Here is a 12,870-nt window from a genome sequence, read left to right as displayed (position 1 = left end):
GCAAGTCACTGAACCCCAATTGCCTCTCAAAAAACCCCAATAATCAAGGAGCAGAAAAATAATGAAGTAACTAAGATAGCACAGTGGATAGAGCACCCAACTCTGAAATCAGGAAGACCCGAGTTCAAATATGGTTTCAGACACTTAACACTTTATTAGCTGAAAAAAGAAAGAAAGAAAGAACCAAATGGGTATGCCTAGAAATGGAATTATAGTAGAGGCATCCCTTATTTTACCAATTTTACCAGTTTACCAATTTATTAGTTTACCAATACTCACTTTCTGCCCCCTTGGATACGGAAAGGGGGGAAGAAGAAGAGAATAAAAGTAAACACAGATGGCCCACTTTGAGTGTTCTGACTCTAATCTATAGATAGCAGAAGATTTCCTGACTTCCTTTCCTCAAGTATGAGCCTAGGAAAAGGAAGAATAGACAAGATTGTGTTTGAGGAGTCTTACAGCAAAGTCTAGTTAAAGGGAATCAATTGCAAAGCCCTGGAGCAGGGGATGTGGTCTTTTGGTCCTTTGAAGGACTGGTCTCTTCTCCCTCACATCTCTCAGGGGATCTTCCTCTCCCTACTAGGCCTTTATAATCTAAGGCTATTCCCAAAACAGACCTTTCCTATCTCCTAGTTTCTTAATTGTTGTTTGCTAAAATGTAACAAAACCTTTGCTACAGACATAATGCTACAGACATAACTACCTTTGCTACAGACATAAATGCTACAGACATAACTCCCCCCTCACTTTTGTGGCCTGTATATGAAGCAGGGAAGGGAGATACTGTTCCCACTGTTGAAGCCCAAACTGGGGGAAATGTCTGTAGCTGAAATCCAAAAGGAGTCTTCACATAGAAAAAGTGGAGCAGTAGACAGAAGGTTTGGAGTCAAGGGGTCTGGATTCAAATCCCAGCTCTTCTAATTACTATCCATGGGAATGTGAGCACATTATTTCCCTCTATCTTTCAGTTTTCTTATCTGTAAAATGGGAGTTTGGATTAAGCGACTCCTTTCAGTCCCTCAGTCTATAATCCTACAGATGTAATGTTGTCAAAGTTCATATCCAAGATCATTGACTGCAGAACTAAATTTGTACAATGAATAGCATTGGGTCTGGAGTCAAAAAGATCCAGATTCAACTCTGGCAGCAGGTATTTACTAGCTTTGTGACCTTGGGCACATGATTTAACCTTTAACTATCTCTGTTTCCTCCACTGTAAAAATGAGGACCAAAAAAACACCTTCCTCACAGCGTTGTTGTGAGGATCAAATAAGTTATTATTTGTAAAGGGCTAAGCAGAGTGCCTGGCATATAATAGGTATTTAATAAATGCTTGTTTCCTTCTTTCCATGGTGAAGAGGCTATAGTGGTATTCTAAGTGAATAGCTTTAGATGAAGAGCTGATTCCTGAAATCCAAATGAACCACCCAGATCTTCCTGGCCTTGAACAAAGTTGTTTTTCTGAGTTCAAAGATCTCTCATATGTAAACATTAATTACTTGCCCCCTTTTCTCTGCCACTTCCTAGGATCTATTTACTATGGAAAGGGATATAGAAAAGTTCATAAATAATACAATTGATTAGTGTAATCAGGAATATTTTTTAAAGAGAAATCTACTTAGTTGTTTTGGATTCAAGGACTAACTTCAGAGGTCAGAAAAATGATTGGCCTCCCCTACCATTGCTCAACATTTAGTTAGTAGCAAATGTTCTCTAAATAAATGATCACATACTAAATGTTTTTATCCTACCCTTAAAAAGTCAAAGCAGAGACCAATACATAACTAACATATCCATTTGAGGTTTATTGCAGGCTAAATTGGGGAATAGAATACAATTGTCTGGGTTCCACGATGATATCAAAGTATTCACTGAGAAGAGCAGGAAGTAGTGAATTTTCAGCAATGGTTCCATTTGAGGCTGCATTATTCTTTTTTATATAAAACAGAATTATCAACAAAATTTCATGTTAACCCAGTCTTAAATATTTTGGGAGTACTGCTTGGCCAAGGTAGAGATGGATGAGCTCACAATGAACCTTTCTGAATTCTTGATTGGCTTTTTGGGCAGCTTAGTCTTGGCATATACTCAACAGCCTTGGAAGGTGTCTATGATTTCATAACTGTCCAGCTCAGAGTCTCATAATTGTTTGAGAATGTCCTTGGAGAAGTTATTGTTATCTTAGAATAGAGGACAAATGTTCTTTAGTAAAGTTTCTCACAAAAGTTTTAAAAGAGAGAAAATAAAATTGAACTTTTAATGGGCTAGTCAAGAGATTAAAAGAGGTTATGGTATACTTCAAAGAAAACTACTAATACTTAATAGCAAATAGAAATCAGTACAACATACAACACAATACAAGTGTTTCATCTAATGAAGAAGGAAAGTTCTCACAATGGGAATTGTACTGACAATTTCAAAATTCAATAAGCAATAAGCAATAAAAGTATTCAATCCAATTCAGAGGTTTGGATCATCACTTAAATCTAATTAATTTAATTAATCAGAGACAGGTTCTTAACCCTTTTTTAAAAAAAATGTTATATTCCCCTTTGGCATAATCTTGTGGAATCTATAGATCTCTTATCAGAATATCAGAATAATATTTTTAAATTTTAAACAAAATAAAATAAATAGAATTACAAAGGAAGTCATTTATGGTGAAATAAAAGTGCATTTTTCCCATCTCAAGTTCATGGACTACTTGAGGTTCCAAGTTAATGGGCCCCAAGCTAAGAAATCCTGTTTGAGACCATAGTGGACTCATGGTATCCTAGTACCAAAACCATAAGACTTAATTAAATTGGTATCTAACTATACCTTATTCAAGCAAGAAACAAACAAACAAAAAATGCTTAAGATATTTTGATACTGTTGTGAGTCCTCTCTCCCCCAGTACAGTTTATAATCCATCCTTTTTATCTTGGGTCATTTTTGTCCATGTATTTTCACAGAAGATTTTCCCAACATTCCAGATACTTTTTTCTTTCAATTTTAATATTTTATGGGTAACTATGCATTACTTGAGCTGTCCATATGCTACTCTTCACCCTTATTCCATTATGAACTCACCTTCTTTTTCCATTCTATAAGCTTATATTTATTTTTATGGCCTATCTTGCATATAAGTCATCTCTGGTCAGGTTTTATAACCCACACAAACTCACAAGAAATACAAATAGCTAAATAAGATTATATTTCTGGAACTGAAAGGGACCTTTGAGATCATCTATTCCAACTCCCTCATTTTACAGATAAGGAAACTGAAAACAAATGTGAAGAGATGTGCCCAAGCTCCCACAGGTAGCAAGTGGGGATTTGGATAGGCATGATCTCAACTTTACTACTATTTCCACACAGTACCATGCTGCCTTCCAATTTTGGGAGGAATTGGAAAGTAAGCCAAAAGTACCCTACCTTTTTTTTAAATTCCCAATCACTTCACAGAATTCAACCCACAGGCAAATGTCCGTTTAACTCATTTCAGTTCAACATCTATTACGTAGCAGACTCTTATCCTAGGTGCTAGAAAAGCAACAATCAAAAACAACAACTTCTATGAATGTTATGGAATATTATTGTGCTGTAAGAAACAATCAGGAAGATGATTTTAGAGAGGCCTGGAGAGACTTACAGGAATTGATGCTAAGTGAAATGAGCAGAACCAGGAGATCATTATACATGGCAACAGCAAAATTATACAATGATCAATTCTGATGTATGTGGCTCTCTTCAACAGTAAGAGGATTCAAACCAGTTCCAATGATCTTGTGATGAAGAAAGCTATCTGCACCCAGAGAGAGGACTGTGGGAACTGAGTGTGGACCACAACATGGTATTTTCACTCTTTTGGTTGAAGTTGTTTGCTTGCATTTTGTTTTCCTCCTCATTTTTTTCCTAATTGCAAACATGTATAGAAGACTTGCACATGTTTAACATATATTGGATTACTTGCCATCTAGGGGACAGGATGAGAGGAAGGGAGGGAAAAAATTGGTACATAAATTTTTGCAACTGTGCATGTTAAAAATTATCCATCCATATAGTTTTTGTGTGTGTTTTTGCTGAGGCAATTGGGATTAAGTGACTTGCCCAGGATCACACGACTAGGAAGTGTTGGTGTCTGAGGGCGGATTTGAACTCAGGTTCTCCTAACTTCGGGCTAGCACTCTATCCACTGTGTCGTCTAGCTGCCCTATCCATATGTTTTGAAAATAAAAAGCTTTATTTAAAAAAAAAAGTTCCTGATCTCAAGGAGCTTACAGGAGAAAACATATGAAAAGTTGGAGGAGAAAACATATGAACAGCTAAACAGATACAAAGTATATATATAGTCTTTTTGGTCAGGGACAGAACACTAGCAACAATCTCAGCAGAAAGACAATTCCATCCTTCACATAGAACATCCTGTCCTAAGCTCCAGGCAGAGGCCCAATGTTGACCATGGAATCTTAGCTACAAAATAGCTTAGCAAAGTTTTTACTACCTAGTTTGTATATAACCCCTAAATACTGGATCTTCTTATTCTTTTCTTTTGTAAATGAATAAACCCTAGAGCAGGTCTTCTTAAACTTTTTTCACTGTGACCTCCTATCACCAGAGAAATGTTTAGATAACTCTGAGCATATAGGTATATAAAATAGACATAGAATTCAAACATTTATTGATAACAAATCATAATTTTTCAATCTCCACATATAGTTATGAGACCCCATATGGGGTCACAAATCGCAGTTTAAGAAGTGGGCTCCTAGAAAATGCATTCTTATAGTGTGTAGCATGTGATGGTGTGGGCAAGAAGGGGGAAAGAAAGGGCACAAAAGCAAAGTTCCGAGATCATAGATTTGAAATTGTAAAGGTTTTCATTGGTTATCTGGTTCAATCTCATTTTATATATGAGACTTCTGAAGTCCAAAGAACAATTTGACCAACTTGAATAGTTCCTATGTCTCCCCATTCAACACTGACTCAATTGAATCATACTGCCTCTTCCATACAGAGGGAGTGATAGAAGAAAGAAAGCCAGTCATCTGAGAAAGAAAATACGAGGGTCTGATGATGATGATGATGATGATAGATAACATTTCTATAAAGTTTACTTTGTGTCAGGGACTGTGCTAAGCTCTTCATAATTATTCTCTCATTTGATCCTCATAAAACCCTGGGAAATAGGTGCTATTATTATTACCCCTGTTTCATAGATGGGGAAATTGAGGTTAAGAATGACTTGCTCAGAATTATATAGCTGATAAGTATCTGAGATCATATTTGAACTCAGGTTTTCATGTTTGCAGGCCAAGAACACCGGCCACTGTTCTATCCAGCTGCCTAAGAATAAAAGGCTTTGGCATCTTGGTACATCAAATGTGAAGTCACAGTCAGTAAGGCTTTAGCTCAGAGGATAGATTTAGAGTTGGGAAAGGACTTTAAATGTCATCTGATCTAATGTTCCCATTTTGCAGATGAGGAATTTGAGACTCAGAGAGGTAAAATCGCTCCCCTAAAGTCACACAAAATGTAAATAACAAAGCCAGGATTACAGACCCTGGGTTTGTTCTGAAACACCATGGTGCCTTGGTCTTTTCTGAGCACTGATCCCCCTCTACAAGTTTTCTCCAGCTTTTTACTGCCAGGAAATACAGGAAAAAGGCCAGAGTTAAAAATAACAAGCAGGAGGATGGGACAAGGTTATAGGAATTCTTTTTTAAAAGCTATTAGTAATAGCCAACTCAGGTCTTCATTGAAATGCAAATGGAGAAAGGCTGGCTTTTTCTTCACTTGGCTCTTGCTTCTTTCCTGACTCATCTTTTCGTTCTTCTTTTGGGCGTCAGCCCCCTCCCAACCACCACTGTTTTCACCAACTCGCTTTCATTTTTATTCTTATTATTTTTACTCTCTTTCTCCACCCCCTCCTTCTTTCTCTCCTCTCTTTCCTATTCCTCTCCTCTTGATTTCTCTCTCTTCTCTCATCTCTTTTTCTCCCTCTTTTTCTTTGTCTTTCCATACTTTTCACCCCGTCTCCCTTGACTTTTCTTCTTCTCTCTCCTTCTCCCAGTTATAAATATTCATATAACTTGTACGTGTTCTTCTCCTATAGTTCTCACTGATTTCAGGTCCCCAGATTCCATCCTTGACCATCTTCTCAATTATAACACTACAAATCTCCAGTCTCTTCTCCTCCTCCCCTACTCTTCACTCAGCATTTTCTCCAAAAGCTGGACACAAATTCATCAATTATGTTGTTAGAGGGAATTCAAATTTAGCCATCAGTTAGACTAGATGGCCTCTAAGGTCCCTTCCAACTCAGATTATGTAATTATCTATATTAAATTTCATCTTATTAGATTCATGCCAACATTTTAGCTTATTGAGATCTTTTTAGATACTGACTCTTGTCATCCAGTGTGTTAGCTATTCCTCCCATCTTTATATCATATGCTAATATGATAAGCATAGAATCTATATTTTTATCCAAGTCATTGATTAAAATGTTAAACCACACAGAGCCAAGGACAGATCCCTGGAGCCTTCCACTAGGTCTTTCCCTCCAAGCTGATATTGGTAAATTAATGATTTATTCATTCAACCAGTTCCAAAACCATCCAACTCTTATCACGTAACCCATATTTTTTCATCTTGCCCATAAAATATAAGAGACTATGCCTCCATACCCACTCTTGCCTAACAAGTCTAATAAATGGATAATAGGTTCTGATCACTCATGCAATGGATTCAAGGAAGTGCCCGATTTGCCCTTTGTTCTTTTTTTTCTTTAGATAAGAGAAATCCTCTTCTCCTGCAAGGAGGAGTGAAGACAAGGACCTAACATTGTCCTCACTTGGAGAAATGTGCATGAGGAAATAAAGAGTCATAGCAGGGAGAAGGTATTAGTATTAATATCAAAGGATTTCTGGACTCTGGTACAGTGGAGCATATTTTTGATGGACCTATGGCAAATATTTTGAAGTATACATGAAGATAGAAATTAGTATTCTCTAGATGTTCTTACTTCATCATAGATACTTTCATATACTTTTCAGCATATTCATAATCCAATGATTTCTACAACATGAAGAAGGGACAGCCAGAACTAAGACTTTTGCTATAAGTTATTCTGGTCCCTCCATTCAAGATATGGGACAGGATGGTATATGACTTCAAAGAAGTCTCTAGATCAGTAGTTATCAAACTTTTTGATCTCAGGACCCCTTTAAACACTTAATAATTATAAAGACTCCAAAGAGCTTTGGTTTGTGTAGATTATATCCTGGGCTGTGTTGAAGCAAGATTGATCGTTAAATTTTTAGTGTGATCATTTATATCTTGGAAATTGGCAAACCTAGAGCTTGATTTACTTTTTTTTTTTTTTTTTGGTCAATTCCCAGATTTAAGAAAACAATGGGGAAAATGTTAATAATGCAAATTTAAATGTAAATTACCACATTTACTTTTGGGGGGAGAGCTAGTTTACTTTTACAGCATATTTCTGGTTATATCTATGAATATTACCTTATTAGACAAGACATTAAAACTGATAAACTTTAAAAATATTTATTCATTCATTTTAAAATAACAATAATAAGCTCATTACATGTTAACATAACATTTTTATTATAGCTTTTTATTTACAAGATATATGCATGGATAATTTTTCAGCATTGACAATTGCAAAACCTTTTGTTCCAACTTTTCCTCTCTTTCCCCCCACTACCAACCCAGATGGCAGGTAGACCAATACATAACATAACATTTTAATGAAATAACTACATTTTCTAAACAGAAAAAAAATCCTGAGAAGAATCGTATCATTTTACTTTTCTTTTTGCAGATCTCTATAATATCTGGTTTAATAGGATTGCTATATTTTCATATCTGCCTCTGCATTCAATCTGTTGTGATATATTATTTTGGTTGAAAGATAAGAAAAAAAGTCAGTAGTTGGGAAAATTTTATTAAGCAAATAACAATTTAGTGTTATTAGGAAAGTAGTTTTGATCTTAGGAATCTTCTGAAAGGATCTCAGGAGCCCCCAGGGGTCTGCAGACCACAGTTTGAGAACCACAGGAGAACTATTTTAAGCAAATGATCATAAGTTAAAGAGATTTGTTTGAAGGTCAAATCAGCTAAGGTGGTACTTATTCCACCTAATTTTTTTCTGCCCTGGGATCAAGTACCCAGCATGTTCCCAGTACTTAGTACTTCTCAGCCTCTACTTAACAGGGATACCCATATTATCCAATCACAAAGGGAACTCATTCCTGGAATAAGATCTCTTGCTTCCACTTTGATTTCTGCTTCATTAATGAAGTTTCTAACCATGAAATCCATCACTAACTCATATCATTTTTGCTCTTCAAGCAAGTATTGAAACAAGTTCCCTCAGTCATCAGGTGAAAAATAACTATTGTTTATTAGAATGTGGTACAGCATAATGGATAGAGTGCTGGACTTGAGTCAGGAAAACTTGATGTTCAAATCCCTTCTCAGTCATTTACTAGCTGTGGGATGCTAGGCAAGTGACACATTTATCTAAAGGAAATTTCTTCATCTGTAAAGAGGGCTAATCAACAGCACCTCCTCCACAGAGTAGTTGTGAAGCTCCATGGTGTAAACATTAAAGCATTTGTAACTCAAGTATTAGAAGCTCAGATTACCTGGTGGAGAAATGCTTGAGTTCATTACTATCTACCTATAGAAAAGCCTTGTTGAATGGAGTCCAGCGTTTCTTCAGAGAGAGACATGTGAATGGAGGACACTCAAGGGAGGAAAGAAAAAGACCTTGGAATGGCAGGCATGTATGGGAAGCCAGTCTCGTAGTGTCTCTGGACTTCCTTGAAATTCTAGAGATGCTTGAATGGACCTCCTCTGGGTGAGATTTCTCTTTATCCCTTTTTTGAAGTGAGTTCCTAACTTCCTCCCAGATAAAGAATTCATTCACTCTGATCTGCATAATTTCTCTACTTTCTGCTTGCTGTTTGACTGATTAATAGATTTACTTGATATTTACAATCTGTGATGATATTTTGTGTAACTAGTGTTTGGTGAGGTAAGTAAAGAGCTACTCTCTCCACTTAAGAGTGGCCAGGAAAATGGCTTTATTTCTAAACTACAAATCCTACCCCAGACAGATATTTGAAGTATGACAGATAAGTGTCATTCTACCTTAATACCTCTCTCAGAGACTGGAGAAAAAAGAACCCAGTTTGCAAATACACATATGGCCTGCTTGCCCCAGTATGCTTTATTGACCTTGACTCTCCTCCCCACTGCAAAGAATGGCTGGCTCTCAGATCACATCTATCCATAATATCATCCATGAGCCATATCTGTACATATAGATAATATCTGTGGTCCTCTCTATCTTACACATTCTATAAATGTGACTTGCAGTTTCTTTGTCTGGCACATAGTAAGTTTTTCAATACAGTGAACATTTTTTCATTCATTCATCATTTATTCTTACCTGGCTCAACCCTATTGCTGCCCCTAGAGAAGAAGGGCACTGACGGGTCCCCAATTATCACCTGAGGAGTGGGAAGACAGGAATCTTAGAAGCTGATCCTTACTCCACTAAGGTTATTTGGAACAGATATATTTCTCACTCTCAGCATGGGCACATTGACAAAAACACATAGAGTAACAAGAGATTTAAATGACAAGACAGGCCAGGGAACAGCCCTGAATTATTGATCTTTTGCTATCACAGCAAGCCCAGTCTCTCTCCCACTGCTGCTTCTAGCCCCATCCTTCACTGTCTCAGCTTCCCAGAATATATCCTCAGTGAATTGATTTTCAAATCATGACTTTCTCACCCCAAATACTGAGTTAAATTTAGTGAGGACAGGTGACAGAAAGAGGTTTTGGCTTGTTTTGAATGGTCCATACCAGCACTTTTACAAGTATACTATACTCCCCAAATGCCGCTCTCAGCCATACTTCTCTCAATCTCTTTTTTCCAAGAGCTACAGGCTCTGAAAGCATTTATATAATGGTTGTGATTAGTTGTGATTTTTCATAAAATTAGGTCAATCAGTCAACAAATATTTATCAAGCACATACTATGTCTGGGGCATTACTGTGCGAAGTGCAAAAACCTCCTATCAGTCAATCACCATGTTGAGTATTATCTCATTTGATCTTCACCACAGCCTCAGAAGGCAAGCACTATCATTACTCCCACTTTACAATTGCAGAAACTGAGGCAAAAAGAAGTTAAGTGATTTGTCCAGGATCACACAGCTAGTATGAGTCTGAAGCCAGATTTGAACTTCAGTCTCTCCTAACTCCAGACCCAGCATTCAATCCACTGTACCACCTACCTCAGTCTACAAAAACAATCCCTGATTACAATGAATTTACATTATTTTAAAAATGAATTTCTGCTTTAGTAGTGTATTGTTTACTGTCTTCTCAGTAACTTAATTTCTTTTTTATTATTTATTTTCAAATGCATTAATAATCTGTCCTTCCTTTTGAATAAAAAACAAACAAAACAAGAAAAATAAACTTATCATAAACATCCCTAGCCCAGCAAATCCTCATATGGTCATGCCTGAAGTCACTTTGCATTTTAAGTTCATTATCTCTATGGAAGAAGGTGAATATTATGGTCAGTCTTCTGAACTTGTGTTATATTACTGAAATGATAGAATTCTGAAACCTTTCAAAGTTGTTTTTCTCTGAATGTTGTTGTCATTGTGTAATGTTTTCCCCCTAATTCTGTTCCCTTTACTGCAGAGTTCATAAAGTTCAGTTCATAAAAGTCTTCCCAGCTTCCTCTGAAACTATTTTGCTATTTCTCATGGCACAACAATATTCCAGACAATCTAGACAATTGCATTGTTTAGCCATTAGCCAACAGGAAGACAACTGCTTGGTTTCCAAATTGGAGGTACTATAAGAAAGGTTTCCATAAATGTCTTTGTACATTTAGGACCTTGTCTTTTTGTTTGATCTCTTTGGGAGGAGAGGTCTCATAATGCTCTAGCTCTAAGTGGCTTCCCAGAATGGCTAAACCAATTCATAATTCTGCTAACAATATGCTAGTTTGCCTGTTTTCTCACAACCCCTTTAACATGTCATTTTCTTCTTTTGTCATCTTTGTAAGTCTGATGAGTATAAGAGGAGAATTCAAAATTATTTTAATTTGCATGTCTATAATTATTAGTGATAAAGAGCATTTTTTCATATGATTGTTGATAGGTTGGATTTCTTCCTTCTCTTATCGATAATTTAGTCATGAACTTTTCCCCTCAATGGGCTTATACTCTAATAGGAGAGACAACAAGTACATATAAAAACATACATACAGTATAATGTTAATAAATACAATTACACACAAAGTAGCTTAGGAAGGTTTGAGAGTAGCAGCAGTTGGGGGAATCAGGCAAGACTCCGTGAATAAGATGCCTGAGCTATATCTTAAATGAACAGAGAGAATCTATTAGGTATTAGGTGGAGATAAAAAAAGGAAGTCATTCCAGGACAGCAATTTCTAAGGCACAGAGATGAGAGATGAAGTATTGTGAATGAGGAACAGAAAGTAGGTCAGTTTGTCTATTTCCAATGAGACTGGAAAAATAGTTTGAGGCTAGTTTGTATAGGTCTTTAAAAGTTAAACAGAGGTGCTTATAGTTTATCCTAGAAACAACAGGAAATAATTAGAGTCCATTAAATAGCAAAATGATATGGTCAGATAAAAGCTTAAAGAAAATTTCTTTGGAAGCTATGTGGGAGATAGACTGGGAAGAAAATTGAAGCTGGGAGACCAATTAGAAGATTTATACAATAATCTAGGCCAAAAATGAGAAAAACTTAAATTAAGGATGGTAAATTAAGAGGAGACACATGAGACAGATGTTTTGAAAGTAGAAACAAGATAATTGATTGGATATCGAGGGTGATTGAGAGTGAAAAGTACAGGATAATACTGATATTATCAATCTGAGACACTGGAAGGATGGGGTGACTTCTGCAAATATGGAAAAGTTTGGAAGAGGAAAGATTTAGAGGGGAAAAGAATGAGTTCAGGGTGATTTTAAGATGTCTATGGGACTTCTAGTTTTAAATGTTCAATAGATGATGTAGAATTGAAGCTCAAGGGTGAAACAGACTTTATATGTAGATCTAGAAGTCTTTTATATAGAAATTATAACTAAATCCAAAGAAAGTAAATTAAGGTTACCAAAAGGGAATATAGGGGGAGAAGAGAAGAAGGTTCAGGACAGAACCTTCAGGTACCCATAGTTAGGAGGTCTGATGTGGATGGTAAGACTGCAAAGAAAATTAAAAGATAGACAGGTAAGAAGCAAACTAAGAGAAAGTAGATCCACAAAACCTAGAGAAGACAGAGAATCCAGAAAGAGATGTTCAACAGCAGAGAGATGAGAAGGACTAGAATTGAGAAAAAAAAAAAAACCAAAAACATCAATTTGGCCAAAAAGAGCTCATTGGTAACTCTGGAAAAGACAACTTCAATTGAGTAATAAGACTGGAAGCCAAATTATAAAAGTTTGAGAAGTGAATGAGAATTATAAAAAAGCATAGAGAGATTTATCTCAAAATTTGACTAAGAAAGGGAAAGGTTTCCATCTTCAGTCTTCTGGACTTGTGTTGTATCATTGTAATAATAGAGTTCTAAAAAGTTGTAAAATTGATGCTGTTCTAAAGGACAATGCATGATAGCTTGAGGGAATGATAAAGTCTAATGAAAGGTTTTTTTTGCTTGTTTGTTTTTGTGGGGGTTTTTTTAAGGATGAAGGAAGATTTGGGAATGTTTGAAGGCAATAGGGAATCAGTTGAAAGGGGAAAAACTGAAGATGCATTGGGGGGAGAAGAGAATGATTAAGGAGGCATTCTACTGGATAATAC

This window comes from Sarcophilus harrisii, chromosome 2, assembly GCF_902635505.1.
Source record: "Sarcophilus harrisii chromosome 2, mSarHar1.11, whole genome shotgun sequence".
Taxonomy (NCBI): domain Eukaryota; kingdom Metazoa; phylum Chordata; class Mammalia; order Dasyuromorphia; family Dasyuridae; genus Sarcophilus; species Sarcophilus harrisii.
This window is presented reverse-complemented; position numbering follows the sequence as displayed.